Genomic DNA, 19,400 nt, shown 5'->3' with positions numbered 1-19,400 from the left:
CATCACCTTTATTTTTCATGCTAGCTAATTGGTAAAAAGATTAAAAAACTAAAGATGTATATTTCGTGTAATTTAATGACAGTGTACTCCATTTCAACAGAGCATGTGCAAGAATTGCCTTTACAACGATGGAGGGATGCTCTATAAGTTTTTTATCTAATACCCCACTATAGCCAAAAGAGGAACATCCTTCGAACCAGTTGAGGGGATGAGCATGAGCTGCCTAGGACAGAATTCATGTGAGTGTCACGACGCTCTAAGTGACAATGCTCTGTGACCAAACTTAAATTTATTCTTTACATCAATTGACAATCCTGGGTATTGGTCCAGGATCATCGTTCAAAATGTGAAAGATTTACCAACAGAGATGAAGAAAATTGATCGCTCTCCTTTAGAAATCAAAGATCATATTGAGGACTTTCCATTGCCAACACCGTCCTTCTAAGGTTAGGGAAACAGGGGGACTTCCCCAGGGGTCTAGTGGTTAAGGCTTCATCTTCCAATGCAGGGTGTGTGGGTTCAATCCCTAACCAGGAAGCTAAGATCCCATGTGCCTCAAGGCCAAAAAACCAAAACATAAAACAAAGTAATATTGTAACAAATTCAATAAAGACTTTAAAAATGGCCCACATCAAAAAAAAAAAATCTTTGAGAATTAAATTTAGGGAAACAGACTAGCTCAGTGACTTGGGTTGACCCCAGAACTCAGCAATCTGGTTTGGGTTCTGGTTCCATCACCCACTGCTCCCTCCTGTGGTGGAGGAGACCCTTCCATATCTGTGCGGATTTAAGCATGAGCCTACGGCAGATGATGACATGTTGAGAAGAGACGAGGGCCCTCTTCAAAACCACGGAATTGAGGTTTATTTAGGATTTTACCAAGCATGGTAAGGGGGATCATTTGATACTTCACTATTTCTGAAAGTGCCCCTTGATAAGTATCTGCATTGTTTGAACATTATCACAGAATCAAACCTATTTCTGGTGGCGGACTGTACTGAACAGAGACCAACGACTCTCTGTTCCAAAGCAACATTTCTTTGGGAGAAAATCAACCCCACTCCTTCTACCTTCAATGTGATAAGATGAATGAGTGGCTGCTGCTGCTAAGTCGCTTCAGTCGTGTTCGACTCTGTGCGACCCCATAGACAGCGGGCCACCAGGCTCCCCCGTCCCTGGGATTCTCCAGGCAAGAACACTGGAGTGAGTTGCCATTTCCTTCTCCAATGCATGAAAGGGAAAAGTGAAAGTGAAGTCGCTCAGTCGTGTCCGACTCTTCACAACCCCATGGTCTTCAGCCTACCAGGCTCCTCCGTCCATGGGATTTTCCAGGCAAGAGTACTGGAGTGGGTTGCTATTGCCTTCTCCGAGTGAGTGGCTGGTCAGGTCCAAATATCAGCTTTCGTGTTGCTGCTGGAACACAATTTGCTCTATGCTTCTTGATGACTGCTTAAAGCAATCATATTTAAAATGGATAAATCTTACCAGGAGGTTAGCAAGTCAATTAAGGTGCAAGGAGAAAGCATGGTACAGTTTTACATCTCATTTTAAAGAGGAATTTCAAATATAACAGGTTATTGACATTCTGGATACAGGAAACTGTTAGTTCACCCAGTTTTACGAAAATCCAATGTAAGAAAACCGATCTTTCTACCCCAAAGAACTAGGGAGCAAAAGATTTGCACCAGAATCCTTTCCTGTTCACTGACAGTTTTTTTTTTTTTTTTTTTTAAAACAGCATCACCCCTAGTAACTTACTGTTAGCGTCAGGACACTGATGATTAAGTGCTGGAGTAGCGAGCTTTAGGGTAAGAAAACAGAGTTAAAGAGATAGCTACCACTGCCAATTACAGGGTAACCAGAAAGCACACCATCTCTTTAATTAAATGTAAGATAATTGGAAAAGCAATTTGATTTATGAAAATTCAACCCACACCCAAATTTCAGACTCTGTTTATTGTGCAACATCAGGCAAACCCTGCAGCAGTGAGCAAAACATGAAGTTGTTTCTAGACTAATACATGCCAAGTGTGACACCTAGATGAAAAGAAAACAGATTTGTTCAGTTGGTGCTTCTTCTCTCTTTAAAGCATTATTACTCATATTAAGCCTTAACTACAAAAATAATTCGACTCTTTAAAAACGCCTGGCTAGCTGTATTAACAGGCTATGATTCTTTTTAAGATCCATTCAAATACCTCCTTCTCTCTGAAGTCCTTCCAAGTTCCCTCACCTGGGGAGAACTTTTTCATCCTCTGGGTTCCTCTAATGTCTTACTCATGTTCTCCACAGAAGATTTATTCCATCGGTTCTATAGATATGAGTCTCTGCCACCAGACTGAAGATCCTTGAGGACACAAATCATCTTTATTAATCTTTATGTTCCCACCAGCTACATGAATTCTTGGCTCTTAATGGATGCTTGATGAAAATGCATTTCATCATATTTATGGAGAAGAAGACAAACATAAAGTTATAAATAACTCAGTCTCATTGTAATCAAAGCCGACAAATTTCTACTCTACACTCTACACTTCACCCCCAGTGACAGCTAGTCACATGATCTCAGTAGCACACTGGCAGATTTGGGGGGAGGATAGGATTCCTGTCATCTACTCTCAGGGGACATTGTTGTTGATCAGCACAATGATCAAAAGAAGTGTTATCTGAGAAAGAAAGGATGAAATATCTGGCAAACCAATACAAGTTTTCTAAGCTGCACAGACTTGGAAACTGAATACAATGTAGCCTCCAATGTTCTGTATTAAAAAAACAGCATTTGGGGGGAATTCCCTGGTGATCCAGTAGTTGCTGCTGCTGCTACTAAGTCGCTTCAGTCTTGTCCGACTCTGTGCGACCCCATAGACGGCAGCCCACCAGGCTCCGCCGTCCTTGGGATTCTCCAGGCAAGAACACTGGAGTGGGTTGCCATTTCCTTCTCCAATGAATGAAAGTGAAAAGTGAAAGTGAAGTCACTCAGTCACGTCTGACTCTTAGGGACGCCATGGACTGCAGCCTACCAGGCTCTGCCGTCTTTGGGATTTTCCAGGCAAGAGTACTGGAGTGGGGTGCCATTGCCTTCTCCAGATCCAGTAGTTAAGACTCCCCTATCTCACCAAAGGGCCTGGGTTCGATCCCTGGTCCAGGAACTAAAATCCTATAAACTGTGGAGTGCAACCAAAAAAGAAAAGAAGAGAAAGTATCTTTTACCCTTTTCTTTCGAAATTGTACTGCTTTCTCCTTCCTCTCCTGTAAAGATAAATTTTAGAGGTCTTTGATTTCCTCTCTGGCTCGACTTATTCAGAGATCCCCAACTCCCTGATCCCATTCACAGATGTGTCAGTCCCCTCATTTGACATTCCTTCTTTTAAACACTCACCGTCTTTATCTTATTTTTTGTCACGTGGCATGTGGATCGAACCCTCATGCCCTAGATTGGAAGCACAGTCTTAACCACTGGCCCAACTGGGAAGTCCATATTTAATGCTTTAATCCCTGCTAAGAAGAGGGAAATTTTGTCCATCTTGCTTGCTGAGTTATGACCACTGCGTAGCACAGCACCCAGTCCAAAATGGATACTCAATCTCTTTAGTCAGCGAGCAGAGGATAAACAAGAGGAAAGAGAAAGAAGAACCTTCACAGAAAGAGGGTCGCAAGACCTTAAGACAACATACAGACAGGGGGATGGCCAGTGTTTCTTCACTGTCTACTGAACTGCTTCAGGAAAGAAGAGTCTTTGTTCAGATACTGTCTTGGAATGAAGACAAGAGCTTAGGAAAGAAAGTTAAGAGGAAGGCTGCATATGGGACAGGGCATGCTGCTGTGGGATTAAGGAGTGTGAACTAATACAAGGATGAAAGTCAATGCTGTCAGTTACAAAAGATGTTTTAATATTTTCTTTTCCTTTTGCCCCCAGGCTCCTCTGTTCATGGAATTCTCCAGGGAAGAACACTGGAGTAGGTTGCCATTCCCTGACTCAGGGATCAAACCTAGGTCTCCTGCATTGCTAGCAGATTCTTTACGGCCTAAGCCACCAGGCAGGTGCTTTTAAAAGGCATCTCTCTCATCCCTCTCCACGCCTCGAAAATATCACCAAAATAGTTAATGACTGAATTTCAAGCAGCCTAACACTGTTCTGACCTTTATATGTTTTACACAGCCTGCTTGCCTCAGAGCAGAGAAAGGAAAACCACCCTGCACGTCTGTGGATTTGAGGTGTCTAATGGACAGAGTGGCTTCCCAGGTAGCTCAAGGGGTAAAGAATCTGCCTGCCAATGCAGGAAACGCAGGAAACACGGGTTTGATCCCTGGGTTGTGAAGATCCCCTGGAGAAGGGAATGGCAACCCACTCCAGCATTCTTGCCTGGAGAATCCCATGGACAGCAGAGCCTGGCAGGCTACAGTCCAGGGGGTCGCAAAGAGTCGGACACGACTGAGTGACTGAGCACACACGCCTGCACAGACAGGGTACATCAACCATGAAATCTATGATTACCCTGCACAACCTTAAATACTCCTCCAAAACCTACTCCTCAGTACATTTTTAAAAATTATTTTCATAATAAAAAATGTGAGAGGCTCTTCACAGAATTGTTAACATAATTCCACTTGGTTGGATAAGGCCAGTCAGGAACAATGCTTCTCAGAAAGAGCCTAAAAAATTAAATGCTTAGTGGTTGGTCTGCCAGACACACATGGGAGACAGTTAAGTTATCTTTGGAAAACAAGGTATAAAGAGGTTCCAATGCCTTTTGAGAGTCAAGAGGAGCCAGTGGTGGCAGAAGGAAGTGGCAGAAGGGGAAGCCCGTCCTGGCCTTCTAGAGTCTGGAAGCCCTTTTGTAAGACATTAAAGGTGCGGTTCAGACCCTGCTGCAGCAGACGCAGACCCAGGCAGGGGATAAAACAGTGGAGTGAGTGAGTGAAAGTTGTGCCTGACTCTTTGCGACCCTCATGGACTGTAGCCCGCCAGGCACCTCTGTCCATGGAATTCTCCCGGCCAGAATACTGGAGTGGGTAGCCATTCCCTTCTCCAGGGGATCTTCCCAACCCAGGGATCAAACCCAGGTCTCCCGCATTGCAGGCGGATTCTTTACCAGCTGAGTCACCAGGGTAATGGGATTTCCCACAAGGGCTCAGCACAGCAGATTGACCTAAGTCTTTCAAGTCTTTTTTCCTCCCTCAAATGGCCAAACATTTTGCACTTTTTCAGTTCAAAGCCACCTTCATGCAGACACCTGCCTTACAGTCACCAACAAACAGGGGGTGGCAGTGAATTTTTTTTTTTTTTTTTTTTTGGCCATGAGGCAAGTGGATCTTAGTTCCCCAATTGGGAATCGAACCCCTGCCTCCTGCAATGGGAAGCATGGAATCTTAACCACTGGACCACCACAGGGGAAGTCCCAGTGAATTACTAGGAAAGTCCAAGTAGAAAATGTATAAATAGATGATAATCTTCAGGACATTTACATACACAGAGAGAGGGGGGAGAGGAGGAAGGATGGAGAGAAGAGAGAAAGACGGAGGGTGGGTGAGTGTGCCAGGCTCTGCGTGAGGTCCGGGCATGCACGTGTATCAGCAGCATGTGGGACGCAGACGCAGGGAGACTGACTGGGTGACTTCAGCTCAAAAAGAGCCAAGACACAGAGAGAGGAGCCTTCCCCTCAGGAGCACTCCACACGTGAGGGGAGCTTGACCCCTGTCCACAATAAAGTTACAAGTGCCTCCTTAAATGACTGTATTTTATCTTTAAGGACATTCCAAGAAGAACTCCTACTTCCCTAAGCCCCTTACACTGGGAATCCCACAAGTAGTTACTCTTTAAGACAGATGATCCGGAGAAAATCGTAATTCAAAAAGATACATGCACCCCATTGTTTATTGCAGCACAATTCACAATAGCCAAGACATGGCAACAATCTAAATGTCCGTCAAGAGATAAATGGATAAAGAAAAGGTGGTGTGTATCTGTGTGTGTACATATACATAGAGAGAGATTAAGACACACACATACACACACACACAATGGAATATTACTCAGCCATAAAAAAGAACAAAATAATGCCATTTGCAGCAACACGGATGGACCTAGAGATTAGCACACTAAGCGTAAGTAAGTCAGAGAGAGTAAGACAAACATGATACAGTATCACTCATATGTGGAATCTAATTTTTTAAAATGACACAAATGAACTTATTTACAAATCAAAAACAGATGCACAGATATTGGGGGAAAAAACAACTTATGGTTACTAAAGGGGAAATGTGGGGAGGAGAAATAAATCAGGAGCCTGGGATTAACATATATCACTGCATAAAACAGAAAACCAGCAAGGATCTATTGAACAGCACAGGGAACTCTACTCAATATTCTGTAAAATCCTGTATGAGAAAAAATCTGAGAAAGAATGAATATGTGTGTATGTTTAACTGAATCAGTTTGCTGTACACCTGAAACTAACAACACTGTAACTCAACTACACTCCAATAAAACTTTTTTTAAAAGATAATCATCCAGACTTAAATCAGCAACAGCCCACCTACCTAACTGGTAACACAAGCCAGTGTTTTGTCACGGCGACTTGTCCAACTGGGTCAATGAATATTTTGCTTTAAAGCCTTTTTCTCCTTGTGCGGCTCTCTCTAGACTGTTGAAATGATGTCTGAATCCTCTCCAGGGCAATCCTTCTTATCCTCCCAGACAACAAACACATCACTGGCAGCGTTCTCTTCAATAACAACCCCATTCCTTTGTCATTTGTCACCTTTCCCTCTCTGAATCCTCTGTGATAACTCAAACAGGCTGAAGGCTGTGGTGTGGATCCCAGACACTGCAATGATCCTGTGTGTCCATTTTTTTTTTCCCCCACACATACACAGAGTCAGGAAGCTTTGTTCTTCTGTGAAACTGGATCCTTGTAGGTCAAAAACTTGATTTTTCAAAGGCCAAACCATTTTGTCCACTGTGTCTTGGCTCAGCTGCTGGAAAGAACTAAGGTGTCTAAATTTAGATTTTTCCCATGGCTTAACTCAGGCAAATGTCCTTTCCATGCAACATGCACGGCAGCAGGCCCCGCAGCTCTCCCCAGCGGTCAAGTGCCCCCAGTCTCCTCTCACGGCCCCAGTTACGGGTAACCAAGCTGACATGGCACCCCCAACCTCCACCAGCCCCGCCCATCCCTCCTCACAGGTGGAGTCTGCTCCCCTCGCCCGCTACCCCTCCTGAGACGAAACTTCAGAAGCTGCTTCTTCCCGCTCCAGCACAAAGCCCAAGAGGCTCTCACCAGCAAGAGTCCCGCCACCCCCAGCACAGGGGATTGGCTCCCCATTCTCATACCAACACGCCCCCTCTCAATTCCCACCACCACCACTGCCCTCCCTTACCCAACACCTCACAGCTAAGGAAAGAAGAGCTTTCTAACCTGAGTACAAAATTACAACTTGGGACCCATTTATCACAAAAACAACAGAAAACCCAGAGCACCAAAGACCAGCTCATTTGCAAACTAAACGCACATCTATATGGAAGGCAGGTGCCACACAACCAGATTAGAAGATAAATCTTTCATGGCCATAAACAGTCAAATGGGGAATGACCCAGGTATCGGACAAGGGCAGAGAGGTCCTGGTACAGTTTCTGTGGCTTTGAGAATGAGCACCCAGAACTGACGCACTGAATGGTGACTCTGTCATGCAGCTCGGTAACGAGGTCTCTTTGATGAAGAATCATTTTGAGCCTCCACCTCCAATACTGTGAATCTACTGTTACTTCACTTTTCCTCTGGGCTGCTGCTGCTGCTAAGCCACTTCAGTCGTGTCCGACTCTGTGTGACCCCATAGACGGCAGCCCACCAGGCTCCCCCGTCCCTGGGATTCTCCAGGCAAGAACACTGGAGTGGGTTGCCATTTCCTTCTCCAATGCATGAAAGTGAAAAGTCAAAGTGAAGTCGCTCAGTCGTGTCTGACTCTTAGCAACCCCATGGACTGCAGCCTACCAGGCTCCTCCGTCCATGGGATGTTCCAGGCAAGAGTACTGGAGTGGGGTGCCATTGCCTTCTCCGTTTCCTCTGGGCAGACTAAGGTAAAGAAGAGCCACTTCTGTCCACAGATAGAAGAGGTGAGGCGAGACTGTGTCACGTTCCAGGATTTAATTACTCCTGTCAAGTCTAGGCAAGAGGTGGTAGTTGGATAAAGCTGAGAGTTTTACATCTCAACATTGTCTTTTTAAAAATGCTTGTGCCTTTTGGGACTTCCCTTGCGGTCCAGTGGTTAAGACTCCATGCTTTCACTGCAGGGGACACAGATTTGATCCTTGGTTGGGGAACTTTGATCTCACCTGCTGCACGGCCCATACACATACACACACACACACACACACACACACACACACTCACACATACACAAGTGTTTTCACAATTCAAATGTTGACTGTGGCACAAATGAATACAGCAAATACTTTGTTTTCCCTGGTATCTGCCTCGTGAGAGGCTTCACTATCCATTTGGCGAGAGCCCTTCTAAGGAATATACATGAAAACATGCTGCCGGAAGCATAACTGCTCTTTTGTTGCATCTCCTTGCTGATCCATCCAAGAGGTCTGACCCCGTCTTCGTCTCTCCAGCCGGCACTGCACACACAGAAATCCGGGTTTATGACTCTACAATGTGAGTAGTTTGATTCTCATGATCTTTCCTTCCCACTCAAGGTTTCCTAATGAAGCCTTAACCTTTCTGATTTCTTTACAGGGTGAGAAAAACAAAGCCAAGGAAGCCCCGCCCCCCACCACCCCAGTTTCCTGCAGGGGGACAGATCTGTAGGACTGAATTGTAAAGCCATGGGAAAATGCTGGATTTCGACACCTAAGCTTGTTAGAACAACTGAGCCAAACACAGATGAATGGTCTGGCCCGTCAGAATCCAGTGTCACAGGGGGAACAATCTCAACCTTGGGATGGGGGTGTGTGTGTGGTGTGTGGGCGTGTGGATGTGCTGGGGGCGGGGCCTGGGGGCAGGGATTAAAGTAGAAGTCTGTTCGGGTTTCCTCTCACACCCTGCTTTCTCTAGAGGAGAAAGGGTGAGGGGCGTTGGAAGCCCGAGACAGAGCATTTTCCCTCATGCCTGGGACAGACCCCTTCTGCAGGGCAGTCGGAGGTGGGACCCCAGCAAGGGAGCCCACCCCCAGGCTCCCCTGTGAGTCTGACACCTTCAGGGGTGCCCGGGCTAGAGTGCAGCTCCAGAATTCAGGACTTTCCAAAAGGGACTCCCCCAAAATAGGGCCCATTTTTAATGCCAAGTATTTTGACAAAGTTCCCATTAGGGTAATTCCAAGTGACCTGGAAAGACTAGGAGAAACTGCCCCATTTAATCTGTGAAAAATCTGTGCTCTCACTTTCCTACTGAAAGAAAGGCTGGGACTTCCTTGGTAGTCCAGTGGTTAGGACTCCACACTCCCACCGCAGGGGGCCTAGGTTCACTCCTTGGATGGGGAACTAAGACCCCACATGCCTTGTGGTGCAGCCAGAAAAAAACGAAAAGAGAAACGCTCACAAACACTGACACTCAGAAAGATAGACCTGCTTAAAAAAAAGAAGCAGCAGAGTTCCCTGCAAACACCGTCCCGATGACTTGAGCTGGAATTCCACCGCAACTGAACAGGGCAGAAGTAGCTTAACTTATGCCCACATGTGTCTGCTAGAATCAGACAGGGCTTCATCTTCCAAGAGCTGCCCCGGAGCCCAGGGCTTTGAGGGAAAATTGCCTGCGGGAGAAAGCGATCACCCTTGTGATGAGGCAACGCTGATTGGTGTCTACAGGCTCATTAAACCCTAAGCCCCCAGATGACAGAGATTTTCTGAGTGCTCCTTGCACCTGGGCTGGCTCTGTGTTTAGTCCCCATAATGCTCCTCTTTAATAACAGACTGCAGTCCGAGTCACAGGTCCCCATTCTCAGCTTGGATCTTTCACAAACATATCCCCTTTATTCAGTTTAACATGAGTACACTATTTTTATTTTACTTACATTTCACCATTCAACACTGAACCTAAGTTTATACCAGCCCTATGTTCAGATTTTTGGAGTTAAGATAGCAGGCAGACAGCTTTCAGGGTGTAATGTATTAAACACAGCCTATAGATGAAACAATTAGTGGAAACCTAGGGGGTGGTATAACTATGTACTTTTACACATTGAGTGGCACAAGCAGAGGGACAATTGGAGGAAAAACCTGCTGAAGAACTGAAAGGTCCTTGCAAGTAGCCTCAGATGCTCTTTTAAGATTTTTTTTTTTTTTGGTGTGGCTAGTTTTTTAAGTGTTCACTGAATTTGTTATAATATTGTTTGCTTTATGTTTTGGTTTCTCAGCTGAGAGGCATGTAGGATTTTAGTTCTCCTACCAGAGTTCGAACCCACATCCTGTGCATTCGAAATCTCAACCCCTGGACCACCGGGGAAGTCCCAACCTCAGATTTTCAAAGCCAGTCAGGATTTCAAACACTCCTTGCCACTGTGTGTGTGCAAGTGTTCACGCACTCACTCATTTGGGCTCTGGATAATACAATAAAAAGCTACGTATATAATAGTTTCCCTTTCTGCCTACAATCATTTTCCTTTCCTGTGTGGCATACACTTGTCACAGACGGTACGCTTAGAGTTTTTCACAGAGACGCATGAGCATGGGGCAGAATGCTTCGTGGGCAGAACCACCATCCAGCTTCTTAGGGTACCCTGAGCGGTCCACTGAAGGAAGAGCCAGAGGAGGAGTCAGGAGGCAGGGCCTGAATCAGCTCAAGGGGCATCAGAAGGCAGGACACTAGGGCCCAGGGGAGCCATAGGGATGTGTGCCGAAGCCACCTGGGACTCCTAAGACGCCCTGCCTTATCCATTGCCTTCTGCCCTTCCTCAAGAAGGGTCAGGACTTCCCTGGCGGTGCAGCTGTTGAGAATTCACCTGCCAATGCAGGGGACACGTGTTGGATCCCTGGTCTGAAAAGATTCCACATGCTCTGGGGCCACTAAGCCTGTGCATCACAACTACTGAAGCCCATGCACCCGAGAACCCAGGCTCTGCGGCAAGAGAAGTCACCTCAATGAGAAGCCTGCTCACTGCAACTAGAGAAAGCCCCTACACAGCAACAAAAACCCAGCACAGCCAAAAATAAATAAATTTTTTAAAGTTAAAAAAAGGGTTAAATTCTCACAAGACTCAGGAAGGCTGAGCTGTGACCCTGAGTAAGTCCCCTAAGCTTTCTGACTTCAGTGACCTCTGTCACCTGGGGATGGCTGGATATAACTTTCAGCTGCTGTGTTCTCTGACTCTCTGAGTTGGAATTTGCTCTGAGTTAGTTTTGACTCTCAGATCAAGAAGAAGACTTAACTAGGTGAGAACAGGGTCTTAGAGCTGCATGAGGGAATCAGGGGTCCAGCTGGATGCAGGTTCGAGTCAGTCTTGGGGAACTGGGGATGTGGTTCCAAGGCCCACCCCATCCTCCATCAAGAACATGGCTGGCACTTCTGGCTGGTCAATTCTAATGATGGCTTCCTTTGCATTCCCTCATAGACTCAAGTTTTAAAAAGCCATTAAAAAGCCAGGTAGGAGAATTCCTTGGTAGTCCAGTGACCTGAACCGTGGCCCAGGAACTAACACCACAAGCCATGCAGCACACCTCCCCACTCCGCCCAAAAAAAAAGGAAGAGAAAGAAAACCAGGTAGAAACCAAATGGTCCTCTCTAAAATGAGAAGCTCTTGAATGCTCCATTCTGAAAGGGGGCACAACTCATTACCTTTCCTTATCAGGCCACCTGTACGATGACTGTGAATTCCCTGACCTCACTCCACTCATATCTTCTTTGAAAAAAGTTGTTTCTGACCATTTTTCTGCTGCTGCTGCTGCTAAGTCGCTTCAGTCGTGTCCGACTCTGTGCAACCCCATAGACGGCAGCCCACCAGGCTCCCTCGTCCCTGGGATTCTCCAAGCAAGACACTGGAGTGGGTTGCCATTTCCTTCTCTATTGCATCAAAGTGAAAAGTGAAAGTGAAGTCGCTCAGTTGTGTCCGACTCAGCAACCCCATGGACTGCAGCCTACCGGGCTCCTCTGTCCATGGGATTTTCCAGGCAAGAGTACTGGAGTGGGGCGCCATTGCCGTCTCCATCTGACCATCTTGGTTGAATACATTTATAGGTACTCAAGCTCTTTTGCTCTGTCTAGTCCAAATTTTATGGTCCTTGGTCCCTGGGCCTTTCTCTCTTCATGTTAAAGACTAACATCTTCTTTCTCCTGCCCATGACCTTTCTGTGTTTTATCCTGCTATTATTCCCCATGGACCTCCAGTTCTGCTGCTGCCAGCTCGGTATTCAGTTGCTCAGTCATGTCCGACTCTTTGTGACCCCATGGACTGCAGCACGCCAGGCTTCCCTGTCCATCACCAAGTCCCGGAGCGTGCTCAAACTCATGTCCCTCGAGTTGGTGATGCCATCCAGCCATCTCATCCTGTGTTGTCCCCTTCTCCTGCCTTCAATCTTTCCCAGTATTGGGGTCTTTTCCAATGAGTCAGCTCTTAGCATCAGGCAGCACAAACCTGGGTATTAATTAGCTCAGCCCAAAGACAACTTAACAAGGCACTCTGGGCCAGGGAACCAACCTCCATGACTGACAAGGTAGCAGAAACAACTCATTCACACACACTCACAAACAGACACACACACACACACACACACACACACACACACACACACACACCCAAACCCTCATGTTGCCAAACGTTTCTAATACAACTTAAAACTCAAGTTTCTAAAACCACAGGTGGTCACAGTTCCTTCACGAAAACTCAGCTCTTCCCTTCATCCTAGCCCTATGTCGAATTTGGTAACCATGACTCATTTCCTAAAGCTCCTTTTCAGAACACCTTGATTCTGGCAGTGGAAAGCCAGGCACATGAAATGACAGACTCATCCAACAAATTCCTGTTTTAGGGCTTTTCATTCTTGAAATTTTTCTTTTCCTTTTTTTAAACGTCAGCTGCAGCCAAAGTCTCTTTGCTGCCTCTGTGGCCCCAAGGCGTCTTCCTCGTGGGAAGAGAGCTGGTCAACTTCCGGGGCAGCAAGGAGAGGTAAGGTCTCCACTGTCCACACTCTGTGGGCTCCCACAGGAGCTCAGCACTGCCTGTGTGTACGGATTAAGTGAGGAGGGAACAAGATGGCACACGCCAGACCTCACGCTTTGAAAAGGCAATCCAGACCAGTTCAGAAGCAGTTGCTCAGGTTTGAGTCTCTTAACCAAACTCAACAATTTGGAACCAAAGCAGGAGGAGGAAGGAAGAAAAAGCAGCTGAGAAAATTCTTAACCAAAAGCACTTGGTTTTCTACTCTTTGTGGCATTTCCAAATCCAGACTCATTATTTCAGGGTTCAGCGTGGTGAAGATGGATTACATCTTACCTGGGGACATTCTGTATAATCACAGAAAAATGCTTCCTGCCTTTTGTACAGAAAATGAAGGGATTTTTCAGAGTAAAGAAAAGCAATCTAATTACCATTAAACAAGGTTGAACTGCTGTGGGCAGTTATCCTCGGCCCCGAAACATAATTTAACTTAAAAGAAATCACAGTGACCCATGGCCCTCTCTGGCTCTCCCCCAGCACCAAGTGGCCAGGAAGAACTCAGGCCTCTGGTGAGATGCCCAGGAAGTCAGGAAGGCATGACACAGCAAAGGAGAGACCCCCGGGGAGGGGGGGCGACCCCCAGAATCAGGCCACTTCTGTACCTTGTTCTTGTCTGCTGCACGGCAGGGCCCCCGGCAGCAGAAACTCAGGAAGCCTCCGTCCGTGTCTGGCCTTTTGACAGAAGGGCACGCAGATGGCTCCATGTCCAGATCCGAAAGCAGACAAAGCAGATCCCCTGGCAGCAGGCGGGACCTGCCCCCTCTGCACTCCGCGGCCTTCAGCCGTGCCCACCCTTCCCGGAAGCTGGCCTGCCGCACCCCTGACAGAGGGAGGCCCAGGATTTGGGGTGTGATTCATGGGTAGAAAATACCGGTTTTTCATAGCTATGCATATGCCACCTGGGAGGGGTTTAGGTAAATCTGAATGTGGACGCCAAAAAGGAGGGCAGACGGTACCTCTCTTATGTATATTTCACCTGGCCAAATGGGCTCGGCCTGCCCACCACTCATTAAAGAAAATTCAAGGACTTCCCTGGTGGCCCAGATACTAAGAATCTGCCTGCCAATGCAGGGGACACAGGTTAGATCCCTGGTCTGCGAAGATCCCACGTGCCTCGGGGCAACTAAGCCCATGCACCACAACTACTGAAGCCCACGCGCCCCAGAGCCTGTGCTCTGCAACCAGAGAAGACACTGCAAGGAGAAGCCCGCTCACCGAAACGAAGAGTAGCCCCCGCTCTCTGCAACTAGAGAAAGCCTGCTCACAGCAACGAAGACCCGGCACAGCCAACAATTAATTAATTAATTTTTTAAAAGATCTAAGAGAATTTGAGTCGGATGGAGCGGGCAGTCCATCAGCGCAGCCGGGCAGTGCACGTTCACGGGCCGTTTCAGGTCTTAGCTCACATCACAACGTATTTATCCTGTCTCCATCCCCATGAACCAAATCTCAAATTGCCAACGGCCTCCATCCACCTCAGCAGTTGGTCAAACTGCCTCATCGTCCAAGGCAGTGCAGTCAAGGTTGGCCACATCTGCCTCAAAACACACCAGGTGGAACTTCTGGAGTAGAATCAACAGGTGGGGAGGCTCCGACACCCAAAAGTTGAAATCTACCCAAAGAACATGTCTCAGATTTCCAGACGGCAGGACCTGTGCCACCCTCCACGCCAGCTGTTGGTTCTCAGAACGTGGTCTCCAAAGCACACAGGCTGGTCACAGGTGCAAAGCACACAGGTGCAAGGGATCACTCGGAGTGCGAAGTCTGAATACCCCAAAGGGTGAGGTCAACTCAACTCACATCACCTCCCTAAGGCTGTTTCTTTACCTGTAAGATGAGGCATTGAATGCTATCTACTCTTTTTTTCAGTACTTCCATAATTTTTACAAACACACCCAAGGTGAACAATGCCCAGTGTTAATGGTGCCAGAGGGACTCACACGCTCTACACCGCACAGTTCTGCCAACCTTCTCTGGGTGCCATCTTGTGGATTCCACAGGGGAGCTGGTGGTTTCCACTGTTGCCAACTGTTTAGTCTCAAAGTCAGGTCCAACTCTTTTGCAACCCCATGAACAGTTGCTCACCATGCTCCTCTGCCCATGGGATTTCCCAGGCAAGAATACTGGAGTGGGTTGCCATTTCCTTCTTCAGGGGATCTTCCTGATCCAGGCATCGAACCATATCTCCTGCCCTGGCAGGGGGATTCTTTACCACTGAGCCACCTAGGAAGCTCACTGTTGACAATATTTTACCTCAAATCAACTATCACAAAACAAAAAAACTGAGTTGGACTGAAATATAAGTAAGTGATTTTTTTTAGTTGAGAGCAGATGAGGGGAAGGCTAAGGTTTGATGTATCACAAGGTCATTGGAAAAACCCAAACTCAGGGACGCATGACGCATGTATCCTGTTTCAGACAGTTGCTGCATCGACTTACAATTATTTTGTGGTCGAGGGGAAATGATTTAATGATCTAAGTGTGCACACAGTACATGAGGCCAGTGGAAGTGTTGAGAATTACGAAAAATGCAGACAAAAAAAGAAGTACCCGCCTTTGACCTCTGGGTCAAGAATGACAAGAATACTGGATCATGTTTCTGGACACCAGGCGAGGGGTCCTAAGGGACAAATCACAGACCCTCAAGACTCTGTAACTGCCTGCACCGGGGCCAAACTGTGGGTTATGAGGGGCTGTGGGGACCCAAATTGCCTCTTTGGAGACATCCCAGAGATGGAGGGAGCAGAGACTGGCTTGGTTACAACCCTCCCCCACCCCCAGGGGACTTCTGCATAAAATAACACCTGAACAAAAGCTAACACTACTCTACACTCTTCTGATTACAACCCTTTGTGCTACACAAGGGATAAAGTCCAGAGACTCCCCTGGTGGTCCAGTGGTTAAGAGTCTGCCTTCCAATGCAGGGGGCAAGGTGTTCAATCCCTGCTTGGTGAACTGCGATCCCACACGCTGCGTGACAACTAAGCCTGTGTGCAACTTGAGAGCCTGTGCACCGCAACCAAGACCCGACGCAGCCAAATAAATGAAATAAACAAATATTTTAAAAAGACAGAGAGAATAAAGCCCAAACTCCTTTGGGCTGACAAGGACCCCAGCCACCTCTCCCAAATCAGCTGATTCTTCAAACCAACAGAGCCCTTCCTGTCATCAGGACCCTCCACTTACTGCACCTCTTCAAGGCCTTGCCCCGCTGCCTGCACAACGGGATCCACTCACACACACACACAGCCCTCTTTATTTCTTTCGCATTTTTTTCTCAATCTGAATTTATTATCCCTGTTATGTTTTCTCCTCTGCCTCTCCCTCCCACCCCCTCTTTAAGAGTCCAAGCTGCCTGAAGGCAGTGGCCTTGTCAGGACTGCTATAATCCCAGGACTGGTCCAACCTAGAGACTCAGCCCACACCGATGAATGGGTGAATGACAGGACAGCAGTTCATTCTTTCTAAATCCGAAGATCCTGAGTCACTGTGTCATCTGCGTACTAATCAAAACTAAGATTCCCTGGAGAAGGCAAATCTTACTTTGTTGCTGCTGTTCAGTTGCTAAGTCGTGTCCAACTCTCTACAACTCCATGGACGACAGTGTGATGGGCTTCCCCATCCTCTACTATCTCCCGGAGTTTGCTCAAACTCATGTCCATTGAGTCCCATTGAGTCTGTAATGCTATCCAACCATCTCATCCTCTGTCTCCCCTCTTCTCCTCCTGCCCTCAATCTTTCCCAGCATCAGGGTCTTTTCCAATGAGTCGGCTCTTCAATTCAGGAGGCCAAAGTATTCTCACACTTAGTAATTCAAGAGGCACTTTCACACAGTCCTTAAAACCACACTCCAGGGCCTTTTTGAGAGTTGCAGAAAGTCACTGGCTCTGTACCAGTTTTGCTTGGAAGAAACAGTAACGTCGGACCGGCCAATGCCCAGCTTCAAGTCCTCCAAAAAATCAGGATGTTCTGTGCAGTGGCTCTAGGCAGCCTCCCACCTTGAACAACCAATGAGTACTTAAGACTTTGATGGGTAGACATTGGTCCCTTCTCATAAAATGCTTTGTCAGTGGACTTCCCTGGTGGTCCAGTGGCTAAGACTCCAACCTCCCAGTGCAGGGGGCCCGGGGTTCGCTACCTGGTCAGAGAACTAGATCCCATATGCCACAAATAAAGATCCTGTGTGCTACATTTTTGACCGGGTGCAGCCAAATAAATAAGCAAATATTTAAACAAAGTGCTTTGGGAGATGTTTCCAGCTCACAGTTTCTACTGCTTCTGGGAATCGAACATCGGCTACCCGCCAGGGACTGGGGTAAGTACTTCTCACACTCTGCCTCTGATCTGTGTACCACCTGGCTGGGCTAGAGGTCTTAGCCCTTTTTTTATGGATGCAGAAATAGAAACTTCCTCAGATTAAGGGACTTGCCCAAGACCACACAAATAGCAACTGGCAGAACCAGTTCCCAAACCTAAGTCTGTCCAACAACAAAGGCCAGATTCCTCCCACCTCCCAACAGTGCCTCACAGGAACAAGCATACACAGAATGAAAACAGCGGGGGCCATCCACCGTGGGAGCCAGGCAGGTTAGGGAGACAGGTGGGGGACGGAAAATAGGGAGCTGTGATGACTCCAGGGATTTGCACCCCCATCTTAATGGGGGCAGCGGCAACACAGTGCTAGCAGAAAATATCATAAAGGAATCTGAGCTCAGTGTTTACCGATCATCTGACTTTTTTCACCGTCTTAATTTAAGAAATTTGATTCAGAAGTAAAAACTCCTAATTGTACCAAGTTTTGGTGGCTTGTCACAATCTGTAGCAGTCCTTGCCCAGGCCTGTCTGGAGAACATGGCCCCAGGCCTGATGCCTGGGACCCGTACTTATTCTGCCCCGTACCAGGAATTTACCTGTGAAAGTTGCCCAGTTTGTCCCTTCTGGTCCAGTGAGAACTTTTGCAATCACTTGTAAAAATATTGGCAACAGGACAGAGCATGTTTGCAGGATATTATGCAAAGGGTTGGGAGCCACACCGTTTTGTGAATGTTCGTGTCTGAGAACCACTAGGCACTATTCTTCCACCGGGGTGAGTTCTAAAGGTGTGTGCATGGAGCGCAGGTTTCAAAGGAAGGGATTTGATGGATGTAGGAGGCTTTCTTCCTCTAAGGCCAGGAGGAAGGCTGCTTTCTAAGTGCATTCCTGACGCACCAGCTCCAGGTTTGTCTTCAGAAAAACTGCTAACAAGTAGCCAAACTTGGATTACTTACTCCAAAGCCCGCAAGTTCGCCCTGGCCAACCCTTTAAAAGTAATGTTGAAATGGCAAAGAAGGTAGGAGGTGCAAAAGAGGAGGTGAGCCTACAGAGGGAAGAGGTAAATCATGCCCTGTGTGATTATGATTCCCTGTTTGGAAATTCACCCTCGTGAAATGAACAGTACTTTTCATAGAGAACACCTTCCGATCCCAGGAAAATGCTGTAGGTTTGCGTCAGTACTGCTGGGTTCAAATCCCAGTTCAGTTGCCTAAAGAATTAACTAGGAGTTTGGGATTAACATATACACACTACTATATATAAAATGGATAACCAGGACTTCCCTGGTGGTCCAGTGGTTAGGACTTTGCCTTCCAATAAAGGGGGTGCGGGTTTAATCTCTGGTTGGGAAATTAAGATCCTACATACCGCAGGGTCAAAAAAGCAAAACAAAAAACCGACGCCATACTGTAACAAACTCAGTAAAGATTTTGTAAATGGTCCACATCAAAAAAATCTAAAAACATAAAATAGATAACCAACAAGGACCTAGTGTATAGCACAGGGAACTCTACTCGATACTCTGTAATAACCTATATGGGAAAAGAATCTGAAAAAAATGGAATATGTACAAATGATTCACTTTGCTATACACATGAAACTAACACAAGAACCGGCCTGCGATGCAGGAGACCCAGGATGGCTCCCTGGGTGGGGCAGACCCCTGGAGGAGGAAATGGCAACCTGCTCCAGTATTCTTGCCTGGAAAATCCCGTGGACAGAGGAGCCTGGTGGGCTACAGTCCATCGGGTAGCAGAGTCAGACACAACTTACTGACTAAACCACCACATATTCCAATATAAAATAAAAATTAAATTAAAGAGAATCAACTGTCTAGATTCTTCTGAGCCTTGGTTTCCTTATTTACATGGACGTTTATATGTAGGTTGGTAGGGTTTTTGAGAAGATTGTGAGATAACTTGTGTGAAAGTTTCAGC

General features: G+C 46.8%; 1 protein-coding gene and 1 long non-coding RNA gene across 21 annotated transcripts in view; both read right to left on the bottom strand.

Moving 5' to 3' along the window:
• Window positions 1-19,400, bottom strand: part of KIAA1217 (KIAA1217 ortholog) — a 348,846-nt gene that overhangs the window by 284,604 nt on the left and 44,842 nt on the right. The gene's annotated exons all lie outside the window — the stretch shown is intronic.
• Window positions 8,441-18,734, bottom strand: LOC129625441 (uncharacterized). 2 transcript variants are annotated; one of them, XR_008701444.1, is made up of 2 exons: window positions 9,553-18,734; window positions 8,441-8,623 (listed from the first exon to the last, which is right to left on the bottom strand). It is a non-coding gene; the product is annotated as an uncharacterized LOC129625441 (long non-coding RNA). The 2 variants fall into 2 exon arrangements; XR_008701445.1 differs by having other exon boundaries at window positions 9,569-18,734.

Source organism: Bubalus kerabau, chromosome 13 (assembly GCF_029407905.1).
Source record: "Bubalus kerabau isolate K-KA32 ecotype Philippines breed swamp buffalo chromosome 13, PCC_UOA_SB_1v2, whole genome shotgun sequence".
NCBI classification, from domain to species: domain Eukaryota; kingdom Metazoa; phylum Chordata; class Mammalia; order Artiodactyla; family Bovidae; genus Bubalus; species Bubalus kerabau.
The sequence above is the reverse complement of the archived record's forward strand: the minus strand, read 5'-3'. Positions and strand labels throughout refer to the sequence as shown.